General features: G+C 36.8%; 1 protein-coding gene across 4 annotated transcripts in view; it reads right to left on the reverse strand.

Moving 5' to 3' along the window:
- The window catches only part of ARNTL2 (aryl hydrocarbon receptor nuclear translocator like 2), an 81,930-nt gene that overhangs the window by 41,537 nt on the left and 22,824 nt on the right, over positions 1-17,569 (reverse strand). The gene's annotated exons all lie outside the window — the stretch shown is intronic.

The raw sequence follows: 17,569 nt of genomic DNA on the forward strand, positions 1-17,569 counted from the left end.
ATCAATCTGAGGTCAGGAGTTCGAGACCAGCCTGGCTAACATGTCAAAACCCCCAACTCTACTAAAGTACAAAAATTAGCCAGGCACAATGGCGGGCATCTGTAATTCCAGCTACTCAGGTGGCTGAGGCAGGAGAATTCCTTGAACTTGGGAGGTGGAGGTTGCAGTGAGCTGAGATCATGCTACTGTACTCCAGCCTGGGCAACAGAGCGAGACTTCTTCTCAAATACACACATACACACACACACACACACACACACACACCAGCCAAAACCAACATAACACAGGGTGAAAGACTAATTATGTACACTCAAATATTAATTAAATATGCATTTGTTAGTCCATGTCTTTAAGGCTTTTCCCCCATATAAAAGAAGTTTGAATATGGTAGAAAATGCAGAAACACAGAAAAATAGAAAGAGGAAAAAACAAATTTTTTTTTCTAATGTTACAATTCCAATATTACACCAACCAATGTTACAATCCTTTTGAGATATTTCTTCTTAGAATTTTTTTCTATAGTTATCATTAAGGTAATTGAAATCATACAGTATACAGTAGTCCCCTCTTATCTGCAGTTTTGCTTTCTGTGGTTTCAGTTACCTGAAGTCAACTTCAGTCTAAAAATATTAAATGGAAAATTCCAGAAATACAACATTCATAAGTTATCAATTGCACATGGTTCTGAGTAGCATGATGAAATCTCACACCATAGTCATCCCTCTGTCCAGTATATCCACGCTGTATATGCCACCTGCCTTTGAGTTACTGAGTAGCTGGCTTCGTTATCAGATCCACTATGGTGGTACCACAGTGTTGGTGTTCAAAGAACCCTTATTTTGCTTAATAGTGGCCCTAAAGCACAAGAGTAATGGTGCTGGCATAATATTATAATTGTTCTATTATTAATTATTGTAGTTAATCTCTTACTGTGCTGAATTTACAAATTAAACTTTTATGATAGGTATGTATGTACAGGAAAAATTCATATATGTAGAGGTTGGTATGTTATTTGCAGCTTCAAGTATCCACTGGGGAGTCTCAGAATGTATCCCCCACAGGTAAGAGGGGCCAACTGTAGTCAGCTTTATTTATGTATCATTGTGACATAATAACTTTCCAGTTTTATCACAAATTCTTATAGATGACTCTAATGTGTGCATAATACACTATCATGTAGCTGTGTCCAGTTATTTAACCACTCTCCTATTGCTAGAATCTACATTTAATTTTATTTGCCAGTACAAATACATATTTTGGTATATAAAGTGTTTTATCTATTTCTGGTTATTTTGGATAGTATCCCAGAAATGGGTTAACAAGGTCAAGAGACATCAGTAATATTTTTAACTCTGAATTGCTAAGTGTGATTTTAAAAAATCCTTTTTGCCTCAAGTGAGGTTTATTAAATGTTTTACAAAACATAAAAATCAGAATCACTGAACCAAAATAACCTATAGTCTAAATTTGAGTCCTGTAATTAACTATACTTCTCATATTAAAATGCATATAAAAAGTTTAAAGTAATTTGTATTTAATAACACAGATTGAAAATATATAACAAATTTACAAGTAGAATGTAATAAGTTTACAATAATAGTGAAAGATTTTTAACACATCTTTAACAGTAGCTGACAGATCAAGTACTAAAAATAATGACACAGAAGATTTAATTGACACAATCAGTGAACTTGATAGTAATAGACATATATGGACCACTATGCCTAGCAGCTTGAAACACCAGTGTTAATTGTTTTTGGCCAACTATGGTGCATTTATAAAAACTGACCATATACTGGACCAAAAACCAAGTCTCAAAGGTTTTGACAAATTGATATCATAGATAAAAAACTTTCTGATTACAGTGTAATTGTGTTGGAAGCCAGTAACAAAATGATAACCAGAAAATCCCTATAACTTTGTAAATTAAGAAACCCACAAAGAATTCATGAGACAAGAGGAAATTCAAATGTTAAATTACAAAATATTTGGAATTAAATAATAAAAAACGTTACACATAAAAATGTGTGGAGATGCATAAGCATTACTTAGAGTGAAATTTTAACAATGTTTAAAAAAAGAAAGATTGAAATTTAATAATAATTTAAGAAATCAGAAAAAGATCAGTAAAATAAATCCAAATAACTGGAAAAAAGAAAATCATAAAAATAAGACCTGAAATAATGAAATAGAATATAAACACATAAGAGTGCAGATCAAAAAAGCTAAACAGTTTCTTCCAACTGATTGGAAACTCTAACAACTTTATGGCAAGGTTTTTCAAAGAAAAAAAGTGTACAAATAAAAATAGTAATGAATATGGGGTCATAATTTAGATTCTCTATTAATTTAAAAGATAAAATATCATTGAAAATCATGCTAAATATTTAAAAATTTAGAAGGAATGGAAAATTTTCTACGGAATTTTAACTTACAAAATTGAAACAAAAAGAAATAAAAACCTGAATATTCCTATATTCTTCCTTACACAAACTATTTCACTATATGAAAAAAGAGGGACTACCTTGACCCCCAACTTTTCTTTGTCAATGAGGCTTACATAATTTTGGTATTAAAACCTCAAAAGGAAAATTACAGGCCAATCTCATTCACAAAAAAAATACAAAATCTTAACAAAATATTGTCAAACAAAACTCAGAAATGTATAAAACTAATCATCCACTATGACTAAGACAGTCTCATCCTAGAAATGCAACAGTAGCTTCATATTAGTAATTAATTAATATAATTTACTACAGTAATAGATAAATGGAAAACTACACAAGCATTTCAATAAATGCAGAAATATTAAGGAAGAAATATTGAAAGTGTTCTTTTTAAGATCAGAAACAAGAACACCCTTATTTAATTCTATATTATAAGACCTCACAGTAGAGTAAGGCAAGAAAAATAAAAATGAAATATAAAATTAAGAAATAAAATTGCTTTTCTCTTATTGGGAAATAATATAATTGACTACACAGAAACCCCAAATAATCAACATATAAATCATTAAAGTTAGAGGATATATCAAGTTGGCTGTATACAAACCAATACATAAAAATTAATTGCTTTTCTATCCAAAGTAACAAATAGTAAGAAAATGATACTTAAAACATAGAATTTATAATAATCTCAAAAATACATAGTATCTAAAGAATAAATCAAATAAATGTGTAAGGTCTTTATGGAAAAAAACTATAAAGCTTTATTTACAAACATTTAAAAGATCCAAATAAATGGAAAGATATGCCAGGCTTTTGAATTGGAGGCTTCAATATGCTAAAGATGTAAATTCTCCTAAAATAAATGTGCAATCCTCTCAAAATACTTAATTTTTGGTGGACCCTTTCGAGTGGAATATACAACTATGCAAACTGTATATAGAAGAGCAATGGGTCATGCATAATCAAGGAAAAGGTGAAAGACTGGCCCTATCAGACCTCAGGACTTAAAAAAGACCGCAATAATTAAGACAGTGTAATGCTGCTATGAGGATAGATGAATGGAAGAGAACAAAGAGTCCAGACATGTATATATGCACATCTGCTAAATATCAAAGGTGATATTTCACATCAATGTGGAGAAAAATCACTTTTTAATAAATGGTCTGGGACCAATTGCTTTTTTCCATGGAAGAGATGAAACTGGACTCCCTGTGTCATACCAAATACAAAAACAAATCCAGTTGGATTTGAGACCTAAATGTAAAAAACAAAAATAGAGAACTTTTGCTATGGTTTGAATGTTTGTGTCCCTCCAAAATTCATGGGGGAACTTAATTCCCAGTTCAATAATATTAAAAGGTAGGGCCACTAGGAGGTGATTAGGCCATGCACACTCCACACTTACAGATGGGATTAGTGCCACCATAAAAGGACTGAGAGGACAAGTCTGTCCTTTCCATTCCTTTGCCACTTCTGCCAAGTTAGGATGCAGCAAGAAGATGCCATCGTAGAAGCAGGAGCAGCCCTCACTAGACACTGAACCTGCCTGTGCCTGGATCTTGGACTTCCCAGCCTCTAGAAATGTCAGAAATAACTACCTGTTGTTTATAAACTACCCAGCCTAAGGTGTTTTGTTACAGCAGCACCAATGGACTAAGACAACTCTAAAGGAGAGAGTATTTTGTGTTATTTCATAGAAAGAAATTCCCAAGACATAAAATGTAAAAATAGTAAAGGAAAAGATTGTTAAATGTGATGATCTTTAAGTTAATGTTGATTGAAAGATTCTATAAAGAGAATGAAACCATAAGCCACAAACTGGGAAAAGATATTTGTTAGACATATAAACAACAAAAGGTTAATATTTAGATTAGAACGGCTTTGAATCAATTAAGAAAAAGACCAATGACTCAACAGAAAATTGGATAAAATACTTGAATAGGCACTTCATACAAGAAATTCTAGTTGTCAACACATGGATGAAAAAATACTCAATCTCACTGGTAACCAGGAAACTGCTCCAGAAACTGTACTCATACACTAATATATGATGGCTACAGTTGAAAAACTTGATAATATCAAGTGTTGGTGAGGATGTGGAGCAACGGAAATGCTCATGCTCTGCTAGCAGGAATGTAAATTGGTACAGCCACTCTGGAAACCATTTTTGCGTTGCCTAAGAAAGGTGAACACATACATAACACATGACGGTATTCCACTCCTAGGTATATGGAAAAATTCTTACTGTGTATGAGCTGACAGGTACAAGAAATGCCTTAGCACCATTGCTTGTAATTGAACAACAAAGAAAACCTGAGAAAACTGGAAACTTTAAATTTCCATCAGCAAAATGGATATATTGCTTATTTACTGAATGGAATACTAACAGCAGCAAAAATGAAATCCAGCTATACTCAACATGGATGAATCAAAAAATATAATGCTGGTCAGGTGCAGTGGTTCATGCCTATAATCCCAACATGGAGACTTGGAAGGCAAAGGTAAGAGGATCACGTAAGGCTGGAAGTTTGAGACCAGTCTGGGCAACACAGCGAGACGCTGTCTCTACAAATAAAATTTAAAGGTCAGCCAAGCATGGTGGTGTGCACCTATAGTCCTAGCTACTCAGGAGGCTGAGGCAGGAGGATTAGAGTTGGGGGTTATAGTGAGCATGCTACACTCCAGCCTCGGTGACAAAGTGAGACCCTGTCTTCTAAATTAAAAAAAAAAACAACACACATACACACAAATCCATAATGCTGAGAGGAAAAAAGTCACAAAAACATACTGCATGTTTTAAATAATTTATATAAAGTTCAAAACCAAGTAAACTAAAAAAAAGTAAAATAATCAATTTTTTTAGGTTTTTAGAGTTTTTTTGTATAGAGATACTCCCTACACAGAAAAGCAAGGGGTAGTTAAGACAAAAGTCAGAACAGTAGTTCTCTTTGGGAAAAGAAAGTGGGGTGGGGGGTGACCATGAGGGATGCACAGGGACTTCTAAGGAATTCATGTTCTGCGTCTCTGACAGATCAATATCTTTACTCTTTAAACAACACACATTATTTTTCCCATTTCCACAGGTATAATAGATCTCAGAATAAAGAAGTGGGGAGAATAATTATACCAGTGATTGTGGATCACTTGGGAATTAAGTTTCCAGTCTATGACATCTCAAGACTTCTAGGCCTGGATTCTCTAAATGGGACCAGTTCAGAATCAACACATACCACATGAGCTCAAATATGGTTTCAGCTCCTAGACTTCATTCTAATGGCTTTTGAATGACAGAATACCATCTGTCTCCACAGAAAAAGTGCAGAGATTTTTTTTTATCAAATGACAAATCAAAAGGAAAATCTCACTCCCATTAAACCATAGCATACCCTGGAATACGGAATACCAGACCCCCAGCCATTCCCTCTACGTCCAACACACACTGTAAGCACATTCTTTCCCTCACATAAGTTCAGAGACAGAAATAAAATGAAGATTTTTTTTTTTTGTCTCCCATTCTGGGAAGCATGATCATCACGTTTCTAGCCTACTTCCTTATCAACCTTTAAATAAGAAATGTGAATTATATTTAGGCAGGCAGAACAGTCTTCTCTTCACAAAATAAAAATCTGAAGCTTTAAGGATCTTTAAGTTCTTTAATGGGTGGGGAATATTGCCTTATTATTAGCTATGTTCCATTGACTCTACATCAGTAGAAGTGCATTCAAAATAGAGGGCTTTCTATAAGCAAAAGGAAAATCTGAGTTAGTGAGACTAGTTTTAGCTGAAAGGATCTGTTCTTTGGAAATAATCTCCATGCTGTGGATTCTTATTTTTGTTAGGAGGTGACTCATAATTTAAGGAGTAAAGATTTCATTTTTAACCTTCAAGTTTACTTGACTTTCTGCCTCCACAAATATATCTGCAGAAGATGAGACCATGTGTTAGGAACTGAAGTTCAGCTTCATTTTTATATAACTCATTTTGGAGATATATGATTTAATATTTTGATATTGTCTTTCCTCGCCAAATTGAGTCACTTCTCAGTGGTGAATGTAATATGTGTTAACACTCAATAAAATAATACAGAATTTAGGTTAAACAAAGACATTGTGATTGCCTTTTTACAAAGGAAGTTTATGATTTGACTTAAAAAGAGATTAGCATTAAATCTCACTCCACTCTATGTCTGTCTCCCTCCTGATGGTAACCAATCTTGCAATATTTCAAAGGTCTACTATTTTGCATCAATTCTTCAAGGAGGAAAATAAATTATGAGAAATGAGCAGCTGTTTGGAAGTCATAACCTAGGGAAGCCAAGTAGCCACTTGGTGTAGACTCATAGTTACAAAAGGGTTCAAATTTGGAATCTGACATTCTGCTTGAAAGAGAATACACACTGCATATACGCACACGCTCACACACATTCACAGAAGCCATGGCAGGATGGGAAAAAATCATTTTTCATAAAACTTTAAAACTTTTGTTCTATTACCTACTTTCATAGCCAATAGTGTGTTATATATTAAAATTCCTATAAATTTTCATTATCTTGTAAATAACTTTTGATTAAAAATAATTTATTCTGTGTAAACATTTGAATTACTTCCTTGATAAATGAAAATGGCATTTGCTTCTTAACTTCTGAGAGTCCAAACCCAGAAAATCTTTTTGGTCCCATCTACCCACTACCTTGTTAGTAATTTTTTTTTTTTTTTTTTTTTTTGGACAAATCACTTAACATAACCAACCCTGGTTCTTTAAGATGGAGGAAATTTCCGACAAACCACATTTGTTTCAGAATCAAGTAAGAATGTACATGAAATCTGTTTGAAAACCAGAAGCCCGTGGATGCTAATTAAGTAACTAACCCAGCAAAAATGCATCGACATTGTTGGTGAGCCATTGTAGAAGCCTAAGGTGTCAGGAAAAGCCACTGAGTTAATGCTGTTGCTTTATTTTTAATTATAAAGCTGTTAACCTTTTTATTCTGAAATAATTTCAGGCTGGCAAAAGTAGTGTAAAGAATTCCCATATACCCTTCACTAAGATTCCCCAAATGATACTGTCTTTCTTAACCCCAGCATAATTATCAGGATCAGGGCATTAACACCGATATACAATTATTATCTAATTTACAGATCTTATACAAGTTTTGTCAGTTGTCCTAATGTCCTTTTGCTGGTCCAGGATCCAATCCATGATCACACAATGCATTTAGCACCTGACACCTGTCCTCCGTTTCCTTTCATCTGTCATTACATTACATTCCTTAGGCTTCTTTTGTCTTTCTTGAGACTTTTGAAGGGTACTGGGAAGTTATTTTGTAGAATGTCCTCCAGCTTAAGTTTGTCTGACATTCCCTCATGACTAAATTTAGATTGTGCACTTTGGTCAAGAATACCACAAAAATGATGCTGTACCCTTCTCAGTGCTAAATGCCTTCTCTTTTACATTTTACTGCTGCTAGTACTTTTCTTTTTTTCCTTTTTTTGAGACAGGGTCTCCCTCTGTCACCCAGGCTGCAGTGCAGTGGCACAATCTCAACTCACTGAAACCTCCACCTCTTGGGCTCAAGCCATCCTCCCTCCTCAGCCTCCTAAGTAGCTGGGACTACAGGCACACACCACCACACCTGGCTAATTTGTTTCTATTTATTGCTTCATTAAGATCCTGCTCCTCTGGATTCCAATGGTGTTCAGCTCATGGAATCAACACAAGTGGCAGAGGAAAGGTTTATGAGATCTTTCATAAGGCTATATGTTCCAATACTGGAAAGCCTTTGAGGACCACAGCAGGCTTCTTTATCTTTATCCCCAAATCCTAGCACGTGCCTGACACAGTAAGTTTTTGTTTGTTTGCTTTTGAGACAGGGTCTCACTTTGTTGCCCATACTGTAATGCAGTAGTGCAATCATGGCTCACTGAAACCTCTGCCTCCTGGGCTCAAGTTATCTTCCTATCTCAGTCTCCCAAGTAGCTGGGACTGCAGGCATATACCACCACACCAAGTTAATTTAAAAAAAAAAAAAAATTTCTGTAAGGGTTTTGTTGTGTTGACCAGGTTGGTCTCGAACTTCCCACCTCCCAAAGTGCTGGGAATATGGGCATGAGCCACCATGCCTGGCCCCACAGCAAGTATTGTGGGTTTGTTCAGAGACCAAGTTACATTCACTTTATTACCCCGGACATCCAAAAGAGAATCTGAAAGATGTGAAATCAGAACTTCCAGTTTCATCTTCCTGGGCTGAAGCCACAGTGCGTTTCATCGTTTCTGCAACAAGAAACATGGAAGTCCCTGCTATCCCTACTTCACAAACAAGGAGGCTTACTTTCTACCGTTACGTCACTTTTATCATTTCTCTTTCACAGAAGAAAAAAGACACTTGATTGTCTGCTTTGGAAAAAAGGCATTGTGTGGTACAGGATCTGGCATCCTGGAAAGCCTTCTAGAATGACAAGCAGTCACTGTTTTATAGGTTTGTGCTAATGCACTAAAATGGAAACCAAATATTGTTTCTTACTATTGACACATTAAGATGCTTAGTCACACGAAAAATAGCAATGAAGTATTAATTCGCACTATTCAAGAACTATGCCATGCATAGATGGTATTATACATAGTACAGATAGTATTATACATAAATTACATTTGAAAAAGCTTTTGCTCAACAGAGATTAAAAATTATTCTATATTTCACAGTATTTAAGAGCCTAATCCAGGTGGTAGGTACCTTAAAATGTTAAGAGTTAATACCTACCCTCAAGAAGTTTATAATCATGTATATTTTTGTGCATGTATAAGTGCACAAACATATTAACCAAATACAGAATGAAGTTAGATCTAGATAGAGGTACACGCTTGTGCTGGAAGAACACAAAGATAAGGGCACTTAATTCTGTTTTGGGGAAAGGAGCAACATCTGAACACATTTTTCTGGATAGGCAGTTTAGGCTTCAAGAACACTATGAATAGGAGGTAGCAAGTGCATTCAATAAAATCCTATGCCATCATTTAAAATGATGCGTATGAATTTTATAAATACAGAAAATGTCCTTTAAGGAATCTGTTTTCCTTAATGGTTGTACTAGTTTACATTCCCACCAGCAGTGTAAAAGTATTTCCTTTTCACCACATCCCTGCCAACATCTATTATTTTTTGATTATGGTCATTCTTGCAAGAGTAAGGTGGTATCACATTGTGGTTTTGATTTGCATTTCCCCGATCATTACTGATGGTGAGCATTTTTTCAAATGTTTGTTGGACATTTGTATATCTTCTTTTGAGGACTGTCTATTCAGGTCCTTAGCCCACTTCTCAATGGGATTGTTTTTTTCTTGCTAATTTGTTTGAATTCCTTGTAGATTCTGGATATTAACCTTTGTCAGATGTATAGATAACGAAGATATTCTCCCACTCTGTGGGTTGTCTATTAACTCTGCTGATTATTTCTTTTGCTGTGTAGAAGGTTTTTGTTTAATTATCTATTTATCTTTGTTTTTGTTGCATTTGCTTCTGGGTTCTTGTCTTGAAGTCTTTGCCTAAGCCAATGTCTAGAAGGGTTTTACTGATGTTATCTTCTAGAATTTTTATGGTTTAGGTCATAGACCTAAGTCCTTGATCCATCTTGAGATAATTTTGTATAAGGTGAGAGATGAAAATCCAGCTTCATTCTCCTAAATGTAGCTAGTCAATTATATCAGCACCATTTGTTGAATGGCGTGTCCTTTCTCCACTTTATGTTTTTGTTTGCTTTATCGAAGATCAGTTGGCTATAAGTATTTGGCTTTATTTCTGGGTTCCCTATTCTGTTCCTTTGCTTTATGTGCCTATTTTTATACCAGTACCTTACTGTTTCCGTGACTATGACCTAACAGTATAGTGTGAAGTCAAGTAGTGTGATGCCTGCGGATTTGCTCTTTTTGCTTAGTCTTGCTTTGGCTATGTGGGCTCTTTTTTGGGTTTCATATGAATTTTAGGATTTTTTTTCTAGTTCTGTGAAGAATGACGGTGGTACTTTGATGGGAATTTCATTGATTTGTAGATTGCTTTAGGCAATATGGTAATTTTCACAATATTGATTCTACCTGTCCATGAGCATGGGACGTGTTTCCATTTGTCAGTGTCATTTATGATTTCTTTCAGCAGTTCTTTGTAGATTTCCTTGTAGAGATCTTTCATCTCCTTGATTAGGTATATTCCTAAGTATTTTATTTTCCTACTACAGGATATCTATCCACAGGAAAAGAAGTCATTATATAAAAAAGATATTTGCACATGCATGTTTATAGCAGCAGAATTCACAATGGCAAAAATATGAAACCAGCCCAAATGCCCATCAATCAAAAAGTGGATAAAGAAATTGTGTGTTTGTGGGGTGTGTGTGTGTGTGTGTGTGTGTGTGTGTGTGTGTGTGTGTACATACACATACATACATACACATAATGGAATACTACTCAGCCATAAAAAGAAATGAAATAATGGCATTTGCAGTGACCTGGATGGAATTGGAAACAATTATTTGAAGTGAAGTAACTAAGGAATAGAAAACCAAACATCCTATGTTCTCACTCATAAGTGGGAGCTAAACTATGATGACGCAAAGGCACAAGAATAATACAATGGACTTTGAGGACTCACAGGGAATGGGAGGAAGGGGTGAGAGATAAAAGACTGCACACTGGGCAGTGTATACTGCTCAGGTGATGGGTGGACAAAGATTTCAGAAACCACCACTAAAGAACTTATTCATGTAACCAAACATCACCTGTTCCCCCAGGAAATAAAAAATAAAAAATAAATGCTTATGTAATTATCAGTTTTTAAAAAGGATGAAAGACTATGAAAAAACAAGAAACAAAAATAATGCCATTTGCAAGGGAGAGAAAAAGCAATGAAATGTTCCCAGGAGTTTCATCTCAGTAGCCAATCAAAGGATTTTTCTTCTTTCTACTTTCCTATATTGTTCCAAACTTTTCTAAGTATCATGTTATGTAAGTAACTTTTCTAAGTATCATGTTTTGTAAGACATACATGCAACTTAGAGAAAATAAGACATAGGGACTATTGGAGGATAGCAAGATCAGTATGGGTGGCCACAACATAAAACTGATGCGAGATCAAGCTTGAAAGGTAGATTGCACCAGCTCATGGAGGGCCCTGGATGTAACACTGAGGGGTTTTTGGTTTTTTTCTATCTCATTTTAGGCTCAAGGGATATATGTGCAGGTTTGTTATATGTATAAACTGCACGTTGCTGGGGTTTACTATATAAATGGTTTTGTTACCCAGGTAGGGTACCCAATAGGTAGTTTTTCAACCCTCATTCACCCTTCCTCCTACCCTCCACTTACAAGTAGGCTGTGATGTATATTATTCCCCCTTTTGTATCCATGTGTACTCAATGTTTAGCTCCCACTTATAAGTGAGAATATAACAGTATTTGGTTTTCTGTTCCTGTGTTAATTTGCATAGGATAACAACCTCCAGCTCCATCCATGTTGCTACAAAGGGCACGACTGTGTTCTTTTTTACGGCTGTGTAGCATTCCATGGTGTATGTACCACATTTTCTTTATCCAGTCAACCACTGATGAGCATCTAGGTTGACTCCCTGTATTTGCTATTGTGAATAGTGTTGCAATGAACATATGAGAGTGCATGTATCTTTTTGGCAGGACAATTTACATTCCTTTGGGTATATCCCTAGTAACGGGATTGCTGGGTTAGACAGTAGTTCTAAGTTCTTTGAGAAACCTCCAAACTATTTTCCACAGTGGCTGAACTAATTTACATTCCCATCAGCAGTGTGTGAGTGTTCTCTTTTCTCCACAACCTTGCCAACATCTGTTATTTTCTCACTTTTTAATCATAGCCATTCTGACTGGCATGAGATGGTATCTCACTGTGGTTTTGATTTGCATTTCTCTAATGATTAATGATGTTGAGCATTTTTCATGTTTGTTGGCTGCATGTATGTCTTCCTTTGAGAAGTGTCTGTTTATGTCCTTTTCACATTTTTTAATATGGTTGTTTTTTGCTGGTTAAGTTCCTTATAGATTCTGGATAGTTGACCTTTTTGGATGCATCATTTTCAAATATTTTACCCCATTCTGCAGGCTGCATGTTTACTCTTTTCATAGTTCCTTTTGCTGTGTACAAACTCTTTAGTTTAATTAGGTCCCACTTACCTATTTTTTGTTTTAGTTGCAATTGCTTTTGGAGGCTACATGATGAAATATTTGCCAAAGGATACATCCACAATGGTTTTCTTCTAGGGTTTTTCTAGTTTTAGTTCTTACATTTAAGTCTTTAATCCACGTGAGTTGATTTTTGTATGTGGTGAAAGGAAGTGGTCCACTTTCAATCTTCTGCATATGGCCAGCCAGTTATCCCAGCACAGTTTATTGAATAGGAACTCCTTTCCCCATTGTTTGTTATCGTCAACTGTGTCGAAGATCAGATGGTTGTAGGTGTACAGCTCTACTTCTGGGTTTTCTAACTTGTTCCATTGTCCTATGTGTCTGTTCTTGTACCAGTCTCATGCTGTTTTGGTTACTGTTGGCTTGTATAGTTTGAAGTCAGCTGGTATGATGTTTCTGGCTTTGTTCTTTTTGCTTAGGATTTCTCAGTTCATTTTTTGGTTCCATATGAATTTTAGAATAGTTTTTTATAATTCTGTGAAAAATAATATTTGTAGCTTAATAGAAATAGTACTGAATCTGTAAACCACTTTGGGCAGTATGGCCATTTTAACAATATTGATTCTTTTTACCCATGAGCATGGAATGTTTTTAGCAGTGTTTTATAATTCTGTACAGATGTTTCACCTCCCTGGTTAGCTGTATTCCTAGGTATTTTTTTTTATGGCTATTGTGAATGAGACTGCACTCTTGATTTGACACTCAGCTTAGCAGTATGAATATGCTACTGACTTTTGTACATTTATTTTGTAGGCTGAAATTTTACTGAAGTTATTTATCAGCTTAGGACCTTTTAGCAGAGTCTTCAGGATTTTCTAGGTAGAGACACATTATCAGCAAAGAGAGAGGATTTGACTTATTTCCTATTGGATGCCTTTTATTTCTTTCTCTTGCCTGACTGCTCTGGCTAGAACTCCCAGGACTATGTTGAATAAGAGTGGTGAGAGGAAGCATCCTTACCTTGTTCCAGTTCTTGCTTTCTTTTTTGAGATGGAGTCTCCCTCTGTCACCTAGGCTAGAGTGCAGTGGCATGATCTTAGCTCACTGCAACCTCTGCTTCCTGGGTTCAAGTGATTCTCCTGCCTCAGCCTCCCCAAGTAGCTAGTACTACAGGCATGCACCACCACGTCCAGCTAATTTTTTTGTGTTCTTAGTAGAGATGAGGCTTCACCATGTTGGCCAGGCTGGTCTCGAACACTTGACCTCAGGTGATCCTCCCGCCTTCCAAAGTGCTGGGATTACAGGCGTGAGCCACCACGCCCAGCTGCCTTGCTCCAGTTCTTAGAGGGAATGCTTCCAGCTTTTGCCTGTTCATTATGATGTTGGCTGCAGGTCTGTCATACATGGCTCTTATTATTTTGAAGTATGTTCCTTCAACGCCTAATTTGTTGACGTTGACTGCATTTTGACTCTGACCTGTCACATGAGGTCAGGTATGAAATTTTACACTTGTGGTGTCATGTCAGTACTCAAAAAGTTTAGGATTTTTTGGCACTTCAGATTTTGCATTTTTAGATTAGGGATGTGCATCCTATATGTTTCCAGAAGGCAATTTGAAAAATTATATCCAGGGGCACAAACACATGCTGTCCTTTGATTTAGCAGTCGATTTCTTTGAATTTATCCTAAAATTATTAAAGATATACATAAACACTTTTGTACAAAGAAATTAGGAAAAATACGTCAGCAGTGTAAACCTGAAAACCATCTAAAAGCTTTGACAAACAAGGGAATGGCTAAAAAAATTAGGGTGTAATGTGATGGAGTCCTCTGCTGACTTTAAATACAATGTTTTCAAATTATTTATGAAATAGTAAATGCTTTAAAGATATTAAATTTTATATGGCATATTATTCACTTTAGTTTTAAAATATAATGTATTAATAGAAATTTGAGATAAAGTAGGGTCAACCAATCAGGAGACATTTATTGCCATCGAAAAGGCAGACTGTTACTTGCTGTTCCCAAGCAGAGTGTGCACGCCACACCACTGAGGGTGCCACAGGGGAAGCACTGCGTCAGTTAGAGGAAGAGAGAGAACTGTGGGCAAGAGACTTGATTCTGGTTTCTGCAGGAACAGGTGAGGCAGGCTAAGCAAGCTTGGAATTGGCTACTTCGAATAATTTCAGCAGACTCTGGGGAACAGGGGCTATCCCTTCATAGAGATCTGGTATCTGGCTCTGAGGTGATTACGTTAGACAAATAGAAGCCCAGACTGTAAGGGCTCAATAAAAGAGATGGTTGGGTAGTGGGCTCTGGACTAGTTGGTTTATATTTGAAAAGTGTATTCAAGGGCAAATTGTCTACTATCTCTAGGTATTGGCTAATCCTGGGAGGGATAGTCCCTCCAAAGTCAGCAAGGCCCAGATATCAAAGCATCAGAATATAGAAAATAAAAGACATGGTTAAGACATTTATATTTTTCTTAATTTACCTTTTCTTTTTCTACAACTAACAGACATTACTTTTTCAAATTCAGAAAAATAAGGCCAGACGCCAGGGGCTCATGCCTGTAATCCCAGCACTCTGGGAGGCTAGGGCAGGAGGACTGCTTGAGCCCAGGAGTTTGAGACCATTCTGGGCAACATAGTGAGACTCCATCTCTACAAAAAAATAAAAAGTTAGCTGGGTGTGGTGGCACACACCTGTAGTCCCAGCTACTTGGGAGGCTGAGGCAGGAGGATCCCTCGAGTGTAGGTGGACGAGGTTGAAGTGAGCTGTGTTCATGCCACTGCAACTCCAGCTTGGGTGACACAGCAAGACCCTGTCTCAAAAACAAAACAAAACAAAACCAAACCAAAAAACAAGGCCGGTGTCGCAGCTCATGCCTGTAATCCCAGCACTTTGGGAGGCCGGGGCAGGTGGATCACCTGAGGTCAGTAGTTTGAGACCAGCCGCCAACATGGTGACACACCATCTCTACTAAAAATATTAGCCGGGCACGGTGGCACACCTGTAATCCCAGCTGCTCAGGAGACTGAGGCAAGACAATCACTTGAACCTGGGAGGGCGAGGTTGCAGTGACTGAGATAGCACCACTGCACTACTACACTTCAGCCTGGTGAGAGAGCAAGACCCTGTCAACAATAACAAAAAAAACAAATATACTAAAAAGTTTTCTTGTGTTATTTACAACCTTGGGCATTTCTTTGAAAGGATAAATTGATATCACTATTCCAAGAGCCATGTACATGGTTCTTCTTGTTTTTTAAACCCAAAGAACAACTATGGACAGCTGATGCTATGAACTTTGTGTTGCTAAAGGTACGAGACCATGTTGAGCCACTTCCGTGGAACATCTTCATGTTTTCCCAAACAGTCAGGACAGGAAGTTTCTAATCAAATACAAGATTCCAGACTGGCCCTTTTCCTGTACTGTGGAAGAGAGGTCTCTTGGCAAAAGTATTTAAGGGACTTAAGAAAGAGCCTTCCACAAGCATCACCTGTCTACAGATGATTCCCTTTGTGGTGAGGGATAAGTGTACTCATTTCAGAAAGTGGTAGCCACATGGCTTTGACTGCCTATATTCCATACCTGATAATTGATTGAAAGCATTTGTTGGTGCCGTGTTTAATGCTTTAGAAATAACTGTGGCATCAAAGAGTCTATAAAGCGTTGTTGCTGGAGGCAGGAACAGCCTCGTCGTCTGCCAAAAGCACCTGCTTTTTCACAGGGAGTGACTAAGTAGACTTTGACAACCTATAACAACTTCTGAGGACTTTTCTAAAGGAAGAACTTAATAACTGTGTGAACTCCATAAAATATCCACTGGTCAGGATGCCTAGCTCAAGCTCAGGTGCAAGCCCCTGCCACAATGAGAACACGGTCTCACACCCAACATGAGGAGCTCACCACCTCTGCTGACCATGGACTGAAAGGCAAAAAGGCAGCACCAGGCACAGCAAGAGCATTTTTGTCCAGCAGCTCCCCTAACTCACTGTGCATGGCTTTAGGTAAGTTATTTACCCTCTCTGTGGTCATTTCTTCATCTGTAATATAGAAGTTAAAATAAAGACCAGAGTGACCTCATGGTGTGTTTACAAAAAACACTGAGACAAATGTTTAAGGATTTTGGAATCTATGAACTTATGTTGGGCAGATATTCAGTAATACATTAATTACTTATCTGAGTTGAGTGTAGTGGGCTCATGACCAGATGTAAGATCCAAACGGACACTAGTGTACATTTCCATCTTCATATAAATGGTCAGACTGAAGGGTGTAAATATTAAAGCTGAGTGAAATTAAGGGGTAGGACTGCTGTGGAGCAAGATTAAATCAGAAGTATAATGCCAGGTAATTCAGATTTCCACATGAAACTCCTCATATAATTAATGAAACATAAATTTTTCCTTCCTCTTTTGAAGAAGGCAATATGAAACCATCAATAATCAGACAAACACGATTCAAAATCATAAACACTACTGTGAATTAAAAGTAGTACACTTGAGAATACTCAATATGCAAACTACCAACAATTTAATTATTGTACAGCAGCTTTGGTTATTTCATTCTATTGCTTTAAACCCAACTGTGGGTCCCACTGAGTTTAAAATGACATGAAATATGAAATATGAGGCATTCCCATCAGCCTCATCCCATGCTACTCTCACTCCTAACCCAGACAATGGCCTCAGAGCACTGCATGACACTGCCCAATCATCTCAGGTTCCCCCATGGCTCTGCTTCTCCTCACCTGGAATTCCCTGTTCTAAATTCAGGTTTACTCAGTTTATACTTACTTGTCAAGATAAAGTCAGATGTTCCCTCCTACAAGAAGTCCTCTCTACCCACCGTTTCCCAACATCAAAACCTGCCACCTGGGAACCCTCAGACATTATAAAGTGGCACTTTGTAATTGATGCCATCATTGAGCTCATCCCACTTCATTTAATTCTCTTTTTACTAATCAGTCTTCCTCA

Source organism: Sapajus apella, unplaced genomic scaffold (genome assembly GCF_009761245.1).
Source record: "Sapajus apella isolate SASKATOON/1434 unplaced genomic scaffold, GSC_monkey_1.0 scaffold2, whole genome shotgun sequence".
NCBI lineage: Eukaryota > Metazoa > Chordata > Mammalia > Primates > Cebidae > Sapajus > Sapajus apella.